The following is a 9,104-nucleotide window of genomic DNA, read 5'->3' on the forward strand; positions in this document are numbered from 1 at the left end:
TCTCTATGAGACTTCATAATTGTATAGAAATATATTATGAAAGTTAAAAGCCTGTTTTCAAATATGGCAAGGTACTCAATACCTTTAACTCTGAGAAGGAAGAACCTGAATTCATTTTTTTAAATATAAAATTATGCTCTATAGATGTTTCTAGAATTCAAGAGAATATAAAAGCATAAATAATCTTTGACAAGGATATATAATTTACCGTCAGCAACAAATAATTTAAGTGGCATCTCCAAAGGAAGTCAATGTCATAATTGTGAACCTATATAAAGATTTTGAAAGCACCTATGGTCTCTTCACTGTTTGAATGCTCGTTTTATGCATTTTTCAATTTATAATTTCAAAATCCACATGACAACACACGACACCATGGTAATTCAGCCTATCGCTATTTCAATAATCCTTATAACACCTTTCTTTCCTGCTAAATTTGTTACGTTGCATATTTCATCTCCGTATTTAAGAAATCATGCAGCAGTTAATAAATCTTCTTTAAAAAAAATTAAAGTGTTTTTCTGCTGGCATTCTTTGCCCTCTTAACTCTCAGCACCTTTCTTGAATCATAGACACCATTTTACATGAGGACAATTTCTAAAAAGCAAAATATAACTGTCTAATTAAGGGCTGTGTGATTGGCTAGTTCGCGGTCCCTGTGACAGTTGTGACAAATACACATATTGGCACAGCCCTAACCTCACTTCACAGTTTGCAACACAAAGATGGTATTTTCAGAAATGTGAAGAACACTCTGATACAAAGCTTCACCTTGTCTAGTGCTATTCCATTTAATTTTTTATTAACTGCCTGAACATATGCCATTCTAGAAGAGGGTAATAGTTACAAAATGTCAGCAGAAACATTTAAACTGCTAAAATGTAAATGATTTTATAAATTTGTAATGAAAGGTAATTGTCATGTGGGAAAAGTAACAGAAAAACAGATATGTGTAAATGCAAAACTGGTAAAAAAATACATCTTATTGGTTGAAGGTAGGAAAACCTAAGTATATTTTAATGAGTACTGTAAGTAGTATTTAAATAAAATTAGATTCATAAGCAGAAAATGTGAATTCTATAATATTTTATTTTCTAACATTAGGAAAGTTCATAATAATGACAAGACCTCATAGATCTTTAATGTGCTAAATTCAATAAACAGTAGGATATTAAGATGCTTCACCTCGTTTAAAAAAAACCAAATAAATCAAAGTAGGATAATATAAATAAAAAGTGTCTTTTTATCAGCATAATAGCTTTAAAAGCACCAAATTCAAACACGCGTGGTTTGTTTCTTTACTTTCCACTACAGTGAAAAACAATTTAGTGATTAATCCCTTCAGCAACATAATGCTGGGTCAGTACTTTCAGATATATGTCAGGACGACGACTCGGGCAAAGGACTGAGTATTTCCTCAGCCACCACACAGAGCAACCACCTTCCAGTTAGGTTTGCGGGCAACCATCTTTAAATGCTTGAGCTGTTCTGCGTGGCCATGACAAGATTTGCAATTCTCTACGTTTATTTACACACCATCACCCCAACTAGACATCACATGGAAGTGGCATGGTCACAGCTGACCCCGGGGTAGTCCCTGTCCCTGCCGATCCAATTTCATCGTGCTCTGCAATTGAACTGCAGTCATACTGTGGAGGATGTATGCATAGGACTCCACGCCACAATAAAATTAGCAGAAGCTTGTCAGGGGGTATTTTCCTGCTTTACGGTGACAGACTCTGGACAAATAGGTCTGCTTTCCAGAAATCCACAGAGGTCTGGCTCTCTTGAAATGTATATGAGCCCAGCATATTTAAGCCACACTATTCTATATGGTAAGCTTGTTACATGATAGTTTGAGAACAATGTTAAGCCTTTGCTGAATACCCCATTTCCTTTTCACAGATTTTAAGGGTTTTAAATCGCCTATGAATAGACTACTTATTTTTGATTTGTAGAAAAACAGCTTCTGGTTAGTAGTGGTAACCGAGAAAAATTTATTCTTCCTTCAGAGAAAAAAAAAAAAAAATGCTGCACAGATCTATTGTATTTTGAAAGCAAAAGTTCAGAGAGAATCTTTTTCTTTTTTTTTTTTTTTTTTTTCAATTGGATAGACCAAGCTCTGAAAGTCTCTTTCCTGAACCCATATTTTACCTGTAAAAATTAATTATATCACAAGTAAAATCTGTTTCAGAAGGCACATTTAAATACACTTGCAAATAAATTTAGAAGATCCTTTTTTTGTTTGAGATACAATGTTAAGAGAATAATATGGTAAATAGAAAAAAATTTTATCATCTGTGGGGAGAACGTTTTAAAACATAATATGTTTTGTAATCTAGCCTAAAGTAATTTTATTAGATATTCTGTGCAGTTCTTACATCAAACATGCTCAGAAGCCCTGGGATCATTTTATATTCACTGGAAGACAGAAAGAAATCCAAAACCTAGTTAAATAAATTGTTCATTTATTCCTTCCCTTTTATGCACCAAGATCTACATGTGGTCATTAATTATAAAGAGACTATTATAGCACCATATTTTCATTCAATACGATGTCCTGGTATATATCAAAGAAGTCCCATAATTAAAACAGAAGGGCCACAATGACAATTAAAATTACAATCTATATGGGGAGAGAAAGTACAGTTCTGCAATTTTTCACCCTGTCACTGTCAGCTGCATGGACTATTCTGGTCACGTCTCTTGTAAAGCAGCCTAAATTCTTCTTCACCAATGCAACCTCAAAAGCATTATCAGCACCTAAGCAAAAGCCTATGCAAGTATAATTTAATACGAAGCCACAGTTTGCAAGTAATAGCGTATAAAGTGATATTTAAGTGGTGTTTTAAGCACACTTCTGATGGCTACAGCCGCTTTTCCCTGGTAAATGCGTTTTCCTTTGAGTAGTGATTATGAGTCCTAGGTGAAGAGGTCCTGTGTGCAGGTCTGTCTGTAAGCCTTACTTCCAGCTGCCAATCTTTACTTCACAGTGAAGAAAAAGCCACATAGCACCTTGTTCTTACTCTTGTATGCTGTCATCCCCTGAGCCTGATAACACAAAATCATTTCCACATAACACTTGCCTGCTTCTGCCTCTTAAACCTTGAGACCTCCACATTGTGCACGCACTTGCACCCTTGGCAACCGGCTCCCAGGAAGCCCCTGCCTTTGAACCATCAGTCTGGCAGCGGACTATTTTTAACACTTATCTTGGTAAATATCTGCATTAATGGAGTACAAAGCTTTTGGGTAGCAATATGTATTTGCTACAATTTATTGTCTATAAAAGTCACGAACAGTGAATTATTACTCCTAAAATTGTGTTTTTCTTCATAATAACTTTAAACTGAGCACTCATATATGAAGCATGCAATGGAGATTGAGAAGGTTTTGTATAATAAAACGGTGACATGGTCATTTTTTCCAGTTTTGCATTACAGAGGCACACTCATGCATGGTGCTTTTTAAATTCTTATTATGTGTGAGGTCAGGGGGTCGAATGTCAGAAAGTACTGTTAATTTCACGGGGTTAGGGGAAAGTAAATTCAGAGGGAATACAGATCACTTAGCACAGAAAACCAACTCCTCTGAAGTTTGGTTTTACATTTGTTAACCATATCCTTCAGCTGACGAACCATTGAGACCACGGTGACATTCTGGTCCCAGATATAATGGCTTGACATGCTGCACTGAGAGTGTGATTCCAACGCCCTGCTCCTGGTGCCAGGCTCCGACTTCCTCTGAATCAATGAAGCACTAAAACTCCACACAACTGGAACTGAACAAAGCATGTTGCCATTTTGGCTGTGATGTTTAAATTATAGAGAAAGCAGTCAGGATGTCTTAAAGTTCAATCTGACAAGAAATGTAAAATATATTTCTGTCTTCATTCTCTGGGAAGGTAGCATCTTAAACTGCACAGTATCACTACCCCGAGTCCTTTTAAAGTGGTTCATAATAGAGCATCAAAGACAAAATTCTTGCATTTCAGGGCCTTTTCTCTAATCAAAATGACACTTCGACTGGGGCAAAGTTTTTTTTTTTTTTTTCCGAGGGTGGAGGGGAGGCGGGGATAATTACCTCCATAATATGTTTTGTTCAGTTGACAGTGTAGGGATACAGTTCCTTTATTCTACCGTTTGTTCTGAAAGAAAAAAAAAAAAAAATTAGCCTGCGCGCACAGATACGCGTGCCCCAAGTTCTACGACTCACCACCACCAACAGTGAGATAAAACAATGGTCCATTTCATGGTTATGACAGAGGAGCAATACTCAAAATATGTTTTAATGTGGGGAGGGTGAGCACGTTGCTGAACTCTGATCAAACCTACGAGTCTGTTTAAATATAGTTCACTGGGCTGGTGGGCAAAGATGCAAATAGGTGCGGTAGGTGGTTTCATGTGTATGTTTTTTTTTTTTTTTTTTTACAAGATTTTTCAGATGCAAAACTCAAACTGGGCTCAGCTGCCCCCTTGCAATTAAATTTTAATGACGGAGGCTGAGTGTTTGTGTTTTGGCAGCAGGCTTGATACTGTTCGCATTTAAACGGATACAACCAGACGTGCTGGGGGACAATCCCATTGCAAGTCAGAGGTGACATTCCTCCAAGGTGGTTTACTGGGATGCAGTGGGATTCCGGACAGCCAGCTACAGGTTCTCCTGACACGGTCACTTTTTAAAAGAATACATTAGAATATAACACCACATACTTGAATTTCCACAGTAGCCTGAAGGCCAATGCTTTTCCATTTTAACACTTTTTCACTGGAAATAACAGTCCTATAGGTTTTTGTATGCCAAATGATCTACTGGTAAATAAAAGCCGTATGTGGTACTGCTCATAAAATCACCCTTTGTCCCCAAATAGCAAGAACAATCCAAGGTACATATTTTAATCAGGGTGTTGTGTTTTGTTTTGTTTTTTTTTTTTTAAGAATGATTATTAACTTTGCCGTGGCACACTTCACTGTCTTCCTTTTATAATTAAAAACTTTTTCCCCTCAAATCCCCTTTCCAGCAAGCAGCCTGTTGCCTGAAGTTTTAATCCTTCATTACTAGTTAAAACAAAATCACCAATTAGGCACATGAACACGTCTGTATTAATCTCATTAAGGTGATGGCACCAAATAAATTGGAACTATTTTTGTGCTTTTACTGTGTTCCTATGGCTTTATCAGGCCCTGTGGTCATATACAAAGACCTCGAAGCTTAGTCATTTAGAGTCATTCGGTTGTGGACTGAATGTGGCATTACCATCTATGGCTGAAAATTGCTTTCAGCTTTTAAACTGCACTGACTAGTCTGTAGTTAATCTTAGATCATTCACTCGCAAAATTAAATGAGCCAGAACGATGGTCTTTTTTTTTTTTTTATAAAATAATACATCACAAAACACTTATTTGCCCTGCCCAAAAGAGAGATCAAATTCATTTAAAATCCCATAAACCAGAGTTGTGAATTTTTAATTTTATTTAGTAGCAGAGAAATAGAGGGTAAGCTATCTTTCTACAGCACATCATTGCTATAAATTTACATATGGAACATGGTTTGATGCTTAACCAACCTTTAATCTACCTTTGATGTATACTTCTCCTTCAATGTGGTCATGTGACACCCTTATTAATGCAAATGTAGAAAAGAGTGTTTTGGACCTCTGATGTAATTAGCCATAAACCATGTTAAAAAGAAGAAGAAGAAGAAGAAGAAGAAGAAGAAGAAGAAGAAGAAGAAGAAGAAAAGAAAGAAAGAGTGGCTACTTGAGTCACTAGAGTTGCATATAAAGTTCAGTTATCATCACAGAAGAATAACCTTAAGAAACTAAGTTTAAAATTTTTACTTCACTCATTCTTATATTTTCTGCCCAAGTAACTATTAAAGACCATTTTACTATACCAGCAATGGTCAACGAAGATTTGATTGTGAAAGAATTCATCTCTTAGGATTAAAACATTTTAATTTTCCTGGGATTTTAGCGTGCTTCTGGTAAAAGTGCGATCACATTGAGAGAAAAATGCTAACTGAGGCAGGGGAAGGTGACTTCCTCATTAGCCTGTGTTATAATTATTTCAAACACATTGTCTTTTAAATGAAAACATTAGGTGTGTTGGCTTGTTGTTGATTCCCTTTCTTCCCACTGCCCCACCCCACAGTGTAGACCAAACGTATATGTTTTGATTTTTGCCAGTCACTGATTTTAGGCTCCAAAAAACTTGAGCCACGTCAGATGAGGGGAGGTCACTCCATCGTGCCAGATGGAGGTAAACCATTGGGATATTCTGAAGGGCTGACCGAGGGTAATTCCCCTGGTGATGACAGGACGTGAAGGTTAGATATTGGAAAATAAGGTTCATGCTACTCTGTCAGTAGGGCTAGTGCAAGCTGCCTGTTTGACAGAGAAGGTGGTGTGTGGTCTGGACCGCAAGAAAAAGGAAGTCAGCCACCCAGATCAAAAATTACTCTGTCGGCCATCCAAAAACGATTCTGACATTCAGCTTAGAGACACAGAAAACAAAATGGTGAAAAAAAATGAAGATTGTACTTTATTCTGGGATGGTCCAGGGAAATTCACGGACCCATCACAATATCATGAAAGTTTCCGAGTTAAGATGATGATTGCCAACGCCACATTAGTGACATCTCTCTCTCTGTTTTTTAATTATAGGTTGCAAGTGTACATGACTCAAGCTATACAATCCCAGGAGTTAACTATTCATCATTTTCTAAAAATATGGTGTTATAAGTGCAGTTAGAGTAAAATGAAATGCATTTCTGTCTGAACGTTATTTTTAATTTCAACAAAAGCAAAAGTCACTAAGCTTAATAGAAGTCTCTCGCTAGTTACATAATTATCTTGCCCACTATGGACATGTCCTTCTGCACCTGTTGTAATCATTTAGAAAAAGAGGATTTTGTGGCCAAAACGCCATACTCATTTTTATCGGGGTTGCCCTCTCTGTCTTAAAAACTTTCTTGAGATGCCTTGACCTGATTCTAAATATAACTCTATTCCTTAAATCTCGTCATATTGCTCCATTAAGAGACATTGAGTTTATATTTTTCCATAAATTTCAATGATTTAAAAGCACCTAACTCTATTCAAGATCTGTCCCTTTTCTAAGAATATGGATGAAGTAAAAGTACATGTATATTTTTAAATAACTTCCAGATCTAAGGTGACCATTTAAATACTTCACACTATCAATTTTCCCATCTCAAGAAGAATATCTGCATATTGTTGTTTATTCTGTAAAATATTCCTTTTTTTTAATAGCCTGAACCAAATAATTTCTCATTTTTACAGGCTTCACTTCACTTTTCTTACAGTGAATAAATTGCAACTTATTTCCATGAAATTCACAGATGACACAGATCTTTATTTTGCATAAAGGCATAAAGAAGTGTCTAATATCTTCAATATTCATCTGCTAAGTGGACATTTGCATTGGGTTAGAACGGAGAGAGAGCCCCAACCCTCCCGCGGTGACAGCTGTACAAAGGGATGACATCTGACAGCTGTGACAGAGCTGAAGGGAAACTCAGATGACTCTCCCCATCCATGATCCAATTACAGCACACATCCCTCTGACAGACCCAGCAGCTTGACTCCAGCGTTTGGAAGGACAGTATTGATCTCTTGTCAGAAACCAGTTGCCTGCCTGCAATTGTGCGTTGCTGAACTTTGAAAAGCTATAGTACCCTCTTAAATGATAGGGGCAGGCAGGTTATAGTATTCAGGTACAAAGAGAGGTGCAAAGGGTATCTGCTAAATGCTCTAAACTTGAACAAATCATAACAATATGACAGTCCAATCATACTCAAGGAGCCCAGCTGATCTAGCTGGCTACTGTCTGTGCTAATGGAAAGACAGCTCTTTGTGTTTAGCGGGATGATCTTACTTGATGAAAAGGCCACTGCAATTAGTGCATGTTGGTTGGCTGTGTTGGGTGACAGGAGCACGGATGGTGTAATGGCAGCTGCCAATAACCCCAACTTCAAGAAAACAGACAATTAGGCCTTTGATCCTAACACTGTTAGTCCCTCCACTCCAGACCTCTGCTCGGCTTTTACTGTAAACCTCACAAGGGCAATGTGGTTCAACCTCACCAAACAGAATGACTTGGTCAAGGGGTCAATTACCTGTCTCCTCATGCTTTCTATTCCTGCCTTCCTTAGAGAGAGAGAGAGAGAAAAGACAAGGAAAGAGAGAGACACCCATGCAAAAGGTTAACCAACATAAACATTTCTTTCAACTACAATTTCAAGAAAGCTAATGTATGAGCATCAATATCTTGAGATGCAAAATTTTAAAACATATTTTGAAAAATAGGCTGGTAAAAACAAGATGCTAAACTTTACAAATGAGATAAGAGGTATCTAACGACAACTGATGTAGTACGTACAGATACATGTAACACTCAGTGTTAATAAGTTATCAAAATCCCAGGATAATTAAAAGTTGTGTCCAATTTAACTTTATTGTTTTAGAATTGCATAAAGGTAGGTGAAATGTGCTAAACGCAGAGCATACCCAAAACTTGTAATGCAAATCATTTCAGGGCTTCTCATCAAGCGCTGCTCTACCAGAGAAAACACTTGGGCAGGAGTAAAACAAGTTGAACGCAATACTGGGACACACATGCGAGGACTCACGTACATACACAGATTATACCAGAACAGACCGTTCTATGATCAGAAACACTAAGTCCAGTGCTCGCTTCAGCAGCACGTTTGCCAAGACTAGAATGATACGGACATCAGCGTGACCCCTGTGCAGAGATGACACACAAAGTCAAGAAACGTGCCATACTCTTGAGTAAATGTTCTTTTTTATTAAAGTACTGCTGACCCACAATGCTCCATAAGTTTCAGGTGTACATCACAAGTTTTTCGACAACTCCATACGTTACGCTGTGCTCCACCCAAGCGTAGCCACCATCTGTCACCACACAACGCTATTACGATGCCATTGACTCTATTCCCTATGCTATGCCTTTCATCTCCTGAATTATTCACTCCATGACTAGAAGTGTGTACCTTCCACTGTAAATATTCTTCCTGTACCTCAAATTTAGGACTTTTCTTAACTTTAAAGGTTTTTTTTC

General features: G+C 37.4%; 1 non-coding gene across 1 annotated transcript; it reads left to right on the top strand.

Annotated features, from left to right (window-relative positions):
• The first annotated feature begins 8,709 nt into the window (after positions 1-8,709).
• On the top strand, positions 8,710-8,813 carry LOC115522604. The gene has a single exon (XR_003971495.1). It is a non-coding gene; the product is annotated as a U6 spliceosomal RNA (small nuclear RNA).
• The last annotated feature ends 291 nt before the right edge of the window (positions 8,814-9,104 follow it).

This window comes from Lynx canadensis, chromosome C1, assembly GCF_007474595.2.
Source record: "Lynx canadensis isolate LIC74 chromosome C1, mLynCan4.pri.v2, whole genome shotgun sequence".
Classification (NCBI taxonomy): Eukaryota; Metazoa; Chordata; class Mammalia; order Carnivora; family Felidae; genus Lynx; species Lynx canadensis.